The sequence below is a fragment of the Somniosus microcephalus genome, chromosome 12, assembly GCF_052327205.1.
Source record: "Somniosus microcephalus isolate GS21.2 chromosome 12, FLI_Smic_1.0, whole genome shotgun sequence".
Classification (NCBI taxonomy): Eukaryota; Metazoa; Chordata; class Chondrichthyes; order Squaliformes; family Somniosidae; genus Somniosus; species Somniosus microcephalus.
Genome location: NC_140998.1, coordinates 206,575,790 through 206,582,835, shown reverse-complemented (window position 1 = coordinate 206,582,835; position 7,046 = coordinate 206,575,790).

Below are 7,046 nucleotides of genomic sequence, written 5' to 3'. Positions count from 1 at the left end.
GTTATGCCGTGGATATGTAATCGGAAGCTCATTTCAGGGTCAAATATGACACCAAGGTTGCGAACAGTGTGGTTCAGCCTCAGACAGATGTTAGGGAGAGGGATGGATTCAGTGGCTAGGGAACGGAGTTTGTGGCAGGGACCGAAAACAATGGCTTCAGTCTTCCCAATATTTAATTGGAGAAAATTTCTGCTGATCCAGATGTGGGTGTCGGACAAGCAGCCTGACAATTTAGAGACCGTGGAGGGGTCGAGAGAAGTGATGGTGAGGTAGAGCTGGGTGTCGTCAGCGCACATGTGGAAACTGATGCTGTGGTTTCAGATGATGTCGCCAAGGGGCAGAATGTAGATGAGAAATAGGAGGAGGCCAAGGATAGATCCTTGGGGGACACCAGAGGTAATGATGCGATAGGTAAGATTGCACTGTACAGTCTCTGAGACCTGTTATACAATCCTTGGATGAACTATTTGCCTTAAACTTAGACCAGCTGAGTAATCTTTCTCTTCATCTCATGGCTCATACACAGACATTCACTTGTGTTAGTCGTGGCCCAGTGGGTAAAGCTCACCTGAACCCCCAACTCTCCTCTCCCTCTCCTGGGCACTCAACTATCCTCTCCCTCTCCTCAACCCTCAACTCTCCTCTCCCTCGCCTGAACCCTCAACTCACCTCTCCCTCTCCTCAACCCTCAACTCTCCTCTCCCTCTCCTCAACACTCAACTGTCCTCTCCCTCTCCCTAACATTCAACTGTCCTCTCCCTCTCCTCAACCCTCAACTCTCCTCTCCCTCGCCTGAACCCTCAAATCTCCTCCCCCTCTCCTCAACCCTCAACTCTCCTCTCCCTCTCCTCAACCCTCAACTCTCCTCTCTCTCTCCTCAACCCTCAACTCTCCTCTCCCTCTCCTCAACCCTCAACTGTCCTCTCCCTCTCCTCAACACTCAACTCTCCTCTCCCTCTCCTCAACCTTCAACTCTCCTCTGCCTCTCCTCAACCCTCAACTCTCCTCTCCCTCGCCTGAACCCCCAACTCTCCTCTCCCTCTCCTCAACACTCAACTCTCCTCTCCCTCTCCTCAACCCTCAACTCTCCTCTCCCTCGCCTGAACCCCCAACTCACCTCTCCCTCTCCTCAACCTTCAACTCTCCTCTCCCTCTCCTCAACACTCAACTCTCCTCTCCCTCTCCTCAACCCTCAACTCTCCTCTCCCTCTCCTCAACCCTCAACTGTCCTCTCCCTCTCCTCAACACTCAACTCTCCTCTCCCTCTCCTCAACCCTCAACACTCCTCTCCCTCGCCTGAACCCCCAACTCACCTCTCCCTCTCCTCAACCCTCAACTCTCCTCTCCCTCTCCTCAACCTTCAACTCTCCTCTCCCTCTCCTCAACACTCAACTCTCCTCTCCCTTTCCTCAACCCTCAACTCACCTCGCCCTCTCTTTAACCCCCAAATCTCCTCACCCACTCCTCAACCCTCAACTCTCCTCTCCCTCTCCTCAACCCTCAAATCTCCTCTCCCTCGCCTGAACCCTCAACTCTCCTCTCCTCAACCCTCAACTCTCCTCTCCCTCTCCTCAACCCTCAACTCTCCTCTCCCTCTCCTCAACCCTCAACTCTCCTCTCCCTCTCCTCAACCCTCAACTCACCTCTCCCTCTCCTCAACCCCCAACTCTCCTCTCCCTCCCCTCAACCCTCAACTCTCCTCTCCCTCTCCTCATCCCTCAACTCTCCTCTCCCTCTCCTCAACCCCAACACTCCTTTCCCTCTCCTCAACCCTCAACTCTCCTCTCCCTCTCCTCAACCCTCAACTCTCCTCTGCCTCTCCTCAACCCTCAACTCTCCTCTCCCTCTCCTCAACCCTCAACTCTCCTCTCCCTCACCAGAACCCTCAACTCTCCTCTCCCTCTCTGTAATGTATATACCTTTAAGGGGGGAACTATCTTTTACAGCTCATGTATACTGCAGTACCGGCAGTGACCACACCTGTATATAACACTGAGTAGTAATCTGTACAGATCAGTTCCAGTGTGAGCCACGTTGAGTAAACACCTGTTGTACCATTCTCCGGCAGTCTGTGTCTTATTATACACGGACACAACATTGGCGACGAGGCAAGTTCGAACCTACCTGCAACTCTGCATCACCTCCCGGGGATTCGTTCCTGGAGATCAGTGGATTGGAGGTCAAGGCCGGAGACTCGGGCGTCGACCACGGGCAACCGCCCAGTCATCCAGCAGAGACTCGAGAATTGTGGGGGAGGCTGTCAAGAGCCAGGCTTGGCTTTCCTGTCGAGGTGGTCCAGCGAAACGGGCTGGCAACAGGTAGTGCGCAGACCCTTCCCGGACAGCGGCGGGCTAGAGCCTGACCGAGCGGCACAGCAAAGGGCCGAGCAGCGTCGACGGGGGAGAGAGAGAGAGGGCAGAGCACACGGGGCGCAGCCGGTGTTCAGGGGGCGAGCAGCGTCGAAGAGAGGGAGAGGGAGACGCGCAGAAACCCGCGAGGCGCCGCCATTGTCACGAGGACCGCCGAGAGCGGCGTTGGCAGCAGCGCAGGAGAAGCGCGTGAAACCTACAGGGCACCGCCATTGCCACGAGAACCGCCGGGAGCGGCGTTGGCAGCAGCGGGGGAGGACGGAAAGCGCGGGGGACACCATTTTAAGCCATTGGGAGATGCCATTTTAAACCACACCCAAAATGCTGAAGAGTGGCAGTATCACCGTATTTGACAATGAAGTCGAAGATTGGACTACATATGTCGAACGAATAGAGGTATACTGCAAGGCAAATGAGGTGTCAGATGACAAGAAAGCGTCGGTATTGTTAAATTTAATGGGTGCAAAGACGTATGGTTTATTACGAAATCTAGTAACCCCAACGAAGCCAATGGAAAAGAGTTTTGAAGACATAGTAACGATACTACAGGAACATTTAAACCCCACACCGCTGCTGATAGCAGAAAGATTCAAGTTTCACAAACGGAACCAGCATAAGGATGAAAGTAATGCTGATTATTTAACAGAACTGCGCAAACTATCGAAACACTGCCAGTTTGGAGCGGGACTGGCAGATACCTTAAGGGACAAGTTTGTGTGTGGGCTTCAAAGTGAAGGAACCCAGAAACGTCTTTTATCTGAAAAGGACCTTACGCTGGAAAAGGCTTTCAGCATTGCGGTATCATATGAAGCAGCAGCACGGGGCGCTGCAGAGATACAACAGAGACCGCAAGAATATGGCACAAACAAAATTTCATATGGAACAGAGAAGTGCTATCGCTGTGGCAGAACAACACATGACCAGAATGGTTGCTGGTTCAAAGACAAAGTGTGCAGACAGTGTGGAAAAGTAGGACACACAGCACGAGTCTGCAGGTCGGGAAAGAAAACTAGCAATAAGAAACCTACCAAAGAAAAGTACAAGAAGGTACATAAGATGACGGAGAATAGTTCAGACGAACAAAAGAGTGATAACGACTCCGAAAGCAGGGAACTGAGTTGTCTGAAACTACATAATGTGATCACAACGGAGGATCACCGAACCATTTGGGTCACTCTCAAGATAGCAGGAGTCCAGGTAAAGATGGAATTGGACACAGGATCAGCCCTAACAGTCATAAACTGATGGGACTACGAGCGGCTATTCTCACACATACCCTTGAGAGACACAAAAATTATTTTGAAGACGTACACGGGGCAAAAGGTCTACCCCAAAGGAAAAATAAGGGTGACCGTTATATATAACGGTAAGGAAACACCAAAACTAGACCTGTATGTATTGCAAGATGCAGGACCACCATTACTGGGACGTGAATGGATCCGGAAAATACAACTGCATTGGCATTCCATACAGGCACTGACTGTGGCTGACGAAAAGGATGACGACATCACACCTGGGCGACTGTCAAAGATCCTAACTGACGCGTAAGAAGTGTTCCAGCAAGGACTTGGAACACTAAAAGGCATGACAGCGACGATTAAAATTGAAGAAAACGCAAGCCCAAAATTTTTTAAGGCCAGACCGGTACCTTATGCGATCCGCCCAGCCGTCGAAGCAGAGCTGGAGAGTCTGGAACGTTCAGGTGTACTGTTCAAGGTAGACTGGAGCAAGTGGGCTACACCCATCGTCCCTGTGATGAAAAAGTCGTTGTGCAGCACGTCTGGGGAACCAAGGAAGGTTCGCATCTGTGGTGACTTTAAGGCAACAGTGAACCCGATCCTTCACACCGTACAATATCCACTTCCGCGGATTGAAGATATTTTCGCCTCGCTATCTGGAGGGCAATGCTTCACTAAGATTGATCTGGCCCAGGCGTATCTGCAAATGGAAGTAGAGGAAGCATCAAAAAAATACCTCACAATCAACACCCATAAAGGTCTCTACCAATACAACCGGCTGGTATTCGGGGTAGCATCAGCTCCGGCTAATTGGCAAAGGGCAATGGAACAAGTCCTGCAAGGGATCCCAGGGACCCAGTGTTATTTGGACGACATCCTGATCACGGGCGAAAATGACAGTGATCACCTTGCTAACCTGGAGCAGGTGCTCACTAGACTGCAGGAATATGGGCTCCGAGCTAACTGCCCCAAATGCGAGTTTTTTAGAAAACAGATCTCGTATTGTGGCCACGTTATCGATAAAGAGGGGTTACATAAGTCCCCAGAGAAGATTGAGGCAGTAGTCAAGGCTCCAGCACCAGAAAATGTGTCACAACTGAGGTCGTTCCTCGGGCTGGTAAACTACTACCATAAGTTCTTGCCAAATTTGTCTACAATACTACACCCACTGAACACCCTACTGCAAACTGGGGTGCCATGGAAGTGGAGTGACGAATGTAGACGAGCTTTTCAGAAGAGCAAAACACTAATCACATCGAAAGAGGTATTGGCCCATTACAGCCCAGCATTACCAATTCGGTTGGCATGTGATGCATCACCCTACGGCATTGGAGCGGTGCTGTCGCACAAATTCTCGGACGGCTCAGAGAGGCCAATAACCTTTGCGTCACGATCACTAACCTCAGCCGAGCGTAACTACGCCCAGATTGACAGGGAGGCCCTCAGCCTAGTGTGGGGAGTGAAAAAGTTCAATCACTATCTGCACGGGCAGAAATTCACCTTGCTGACGGATCACCAGCCTCTTGTCTCCATTTTTAATCCGAAGAATTGCGTTCCGGTGATGACTGCGCAATGACTACAAAGATGGCCACTCTTTCTAGGGGCGCACCACTATGAGATTGAATATAAGGGCACGAAACAGCATGGAAATGCTGATTGGCTATCACGCCTGCCACTGCCTACTGCGGAGGAAGCACCAGCAGTGGATCCTGTCGAAATATTCCATTCTACTATCGTTGAATACCTACCGGTAACTAACGCTTGTATCGAAAAGGAAACCCGAAATGACCCGACACTCTCTCGGGTAGATGATCTGACGGTGAAGGGATGGCCAGCACATGGCGACTCACTGTTGCCAGCATTCTCGACAAGGAGGGAACAGCTGTCAGTGTGCCGGTGGACCTTGATATGTGGACCCCGAGTGGTAATTCCACCCAAGTTAAGGGATAGAGTGCTCAATGAGCTTCATGAGGGTCATCTGGGAGGGGTAAAAATGAAAAGCTTAGCCAGGGCTTATGTGTGGTGGACGGGAATCGATAAACAAATCGAGGACATGACCAAGAGTTGCTCAGGATGCCAGAAAGTCCAAAATGCACCACCACAGGCCCCTCTACACCCATGGGAGTGGCCCTCATCTCCATGGCAACAGGTGCATATTGATTTTGCTGGTCCATTCTTTTGTGTATGTACCTTTAAGAGAATAACTGGTCTCAGACTGCAGTACCGGCAGTGACCACCCCTGTATAAAAGGCGCTAGTGAGCCTCTGTTGTTTCAGTTTCGCTATTGACTTCCATCAGTAAAGACTTATTTTGTTCCACTCTTGCTGTCCGTGTCTCAATCATTCACGGACGTAATACTGGCGACGAGCAGATACGAACCTCCCGACAGTCTGCACCACCTCCTGGGATCCATTCCTACAGCGAAGTGAGCAGAGGTCGAGGCCAGAAAGTAAGAGGCAGTAGAAACGGGCGTCGACCGTGGGCATCCGCCCTGTGTTGCGGAGTTGAAGATTGCTGGAGAAGCTGTCGGAAGCGGGGCCTGGTTCCTGTCGACGGTGCTTCAGCTAATCGGGCTGGTGGCAGGTAGTGCACTGATCCTTCCTGGGCTGCGGCGGTCGCGAACTCGAGCGGGTGGTTTGCAACGGGGCCGAGCAGCATTGTCGGGAAGAAGAGAGAGAGAGGGTGGAGCACACAGGGCGTGGCCGGTGCTACGAAGCCGGACTGCGTATAGACCCGCGAAGAGGGAGGCAAGAGTCCCACAGGGTTGTTCCATGACGGGAAAATAATAAAAAAAAAAAAATTAAACGCGCAAGAAACCGTGGAAAGCAGCGCTAACAACAGCGGGGAAGAAGGCAAAGCGCGGGAGGCACCATCTTAATCAGCGGGGAAGAAAGCAAAGCGCGGGAGGTGCCATTTTGTTAAATCGCGGAAGAAGGCAAAGCGCGGGAGGCGCCATTTTAGATTTGCAAGATGCCGAAGACTGGCTGTATCACTGCTTTTGATAATACAATAGAGGACTGGACCACGTATGTGGAAAGAGTCGAGGTATATTTTGAGGCAAACGAAATAGCGGAGGAGAAAAAGGCATCGATATTGCTAAACTTAATGGGCGCTAGAACGTACGGCCTATTGCGGGACCTGATTACTCCAGCCAAACCGAAGGAGAAGAGTTTTAACGAAATTGTTGCTGTCCTACAGGAAAACCTAAACCCTGCACCGCTGTTGATAGCAGAATGATTTAAATTCCACAGGAGAACTCAGCACAAAGATGAGAGCAATGCTGAGTATCTTACGGAACTACGCAAGCTATCAAAGCACTGCCAGTTCGGAGCAGGACTGGCAGATACCCTACGGGACAAATTTGTCTGTGGACTCCTAAGTGAAGGAACACAGAAGAAGTTACTCTCAGAGAAAGAGCTGACGCTAGATAAGGCTTTCA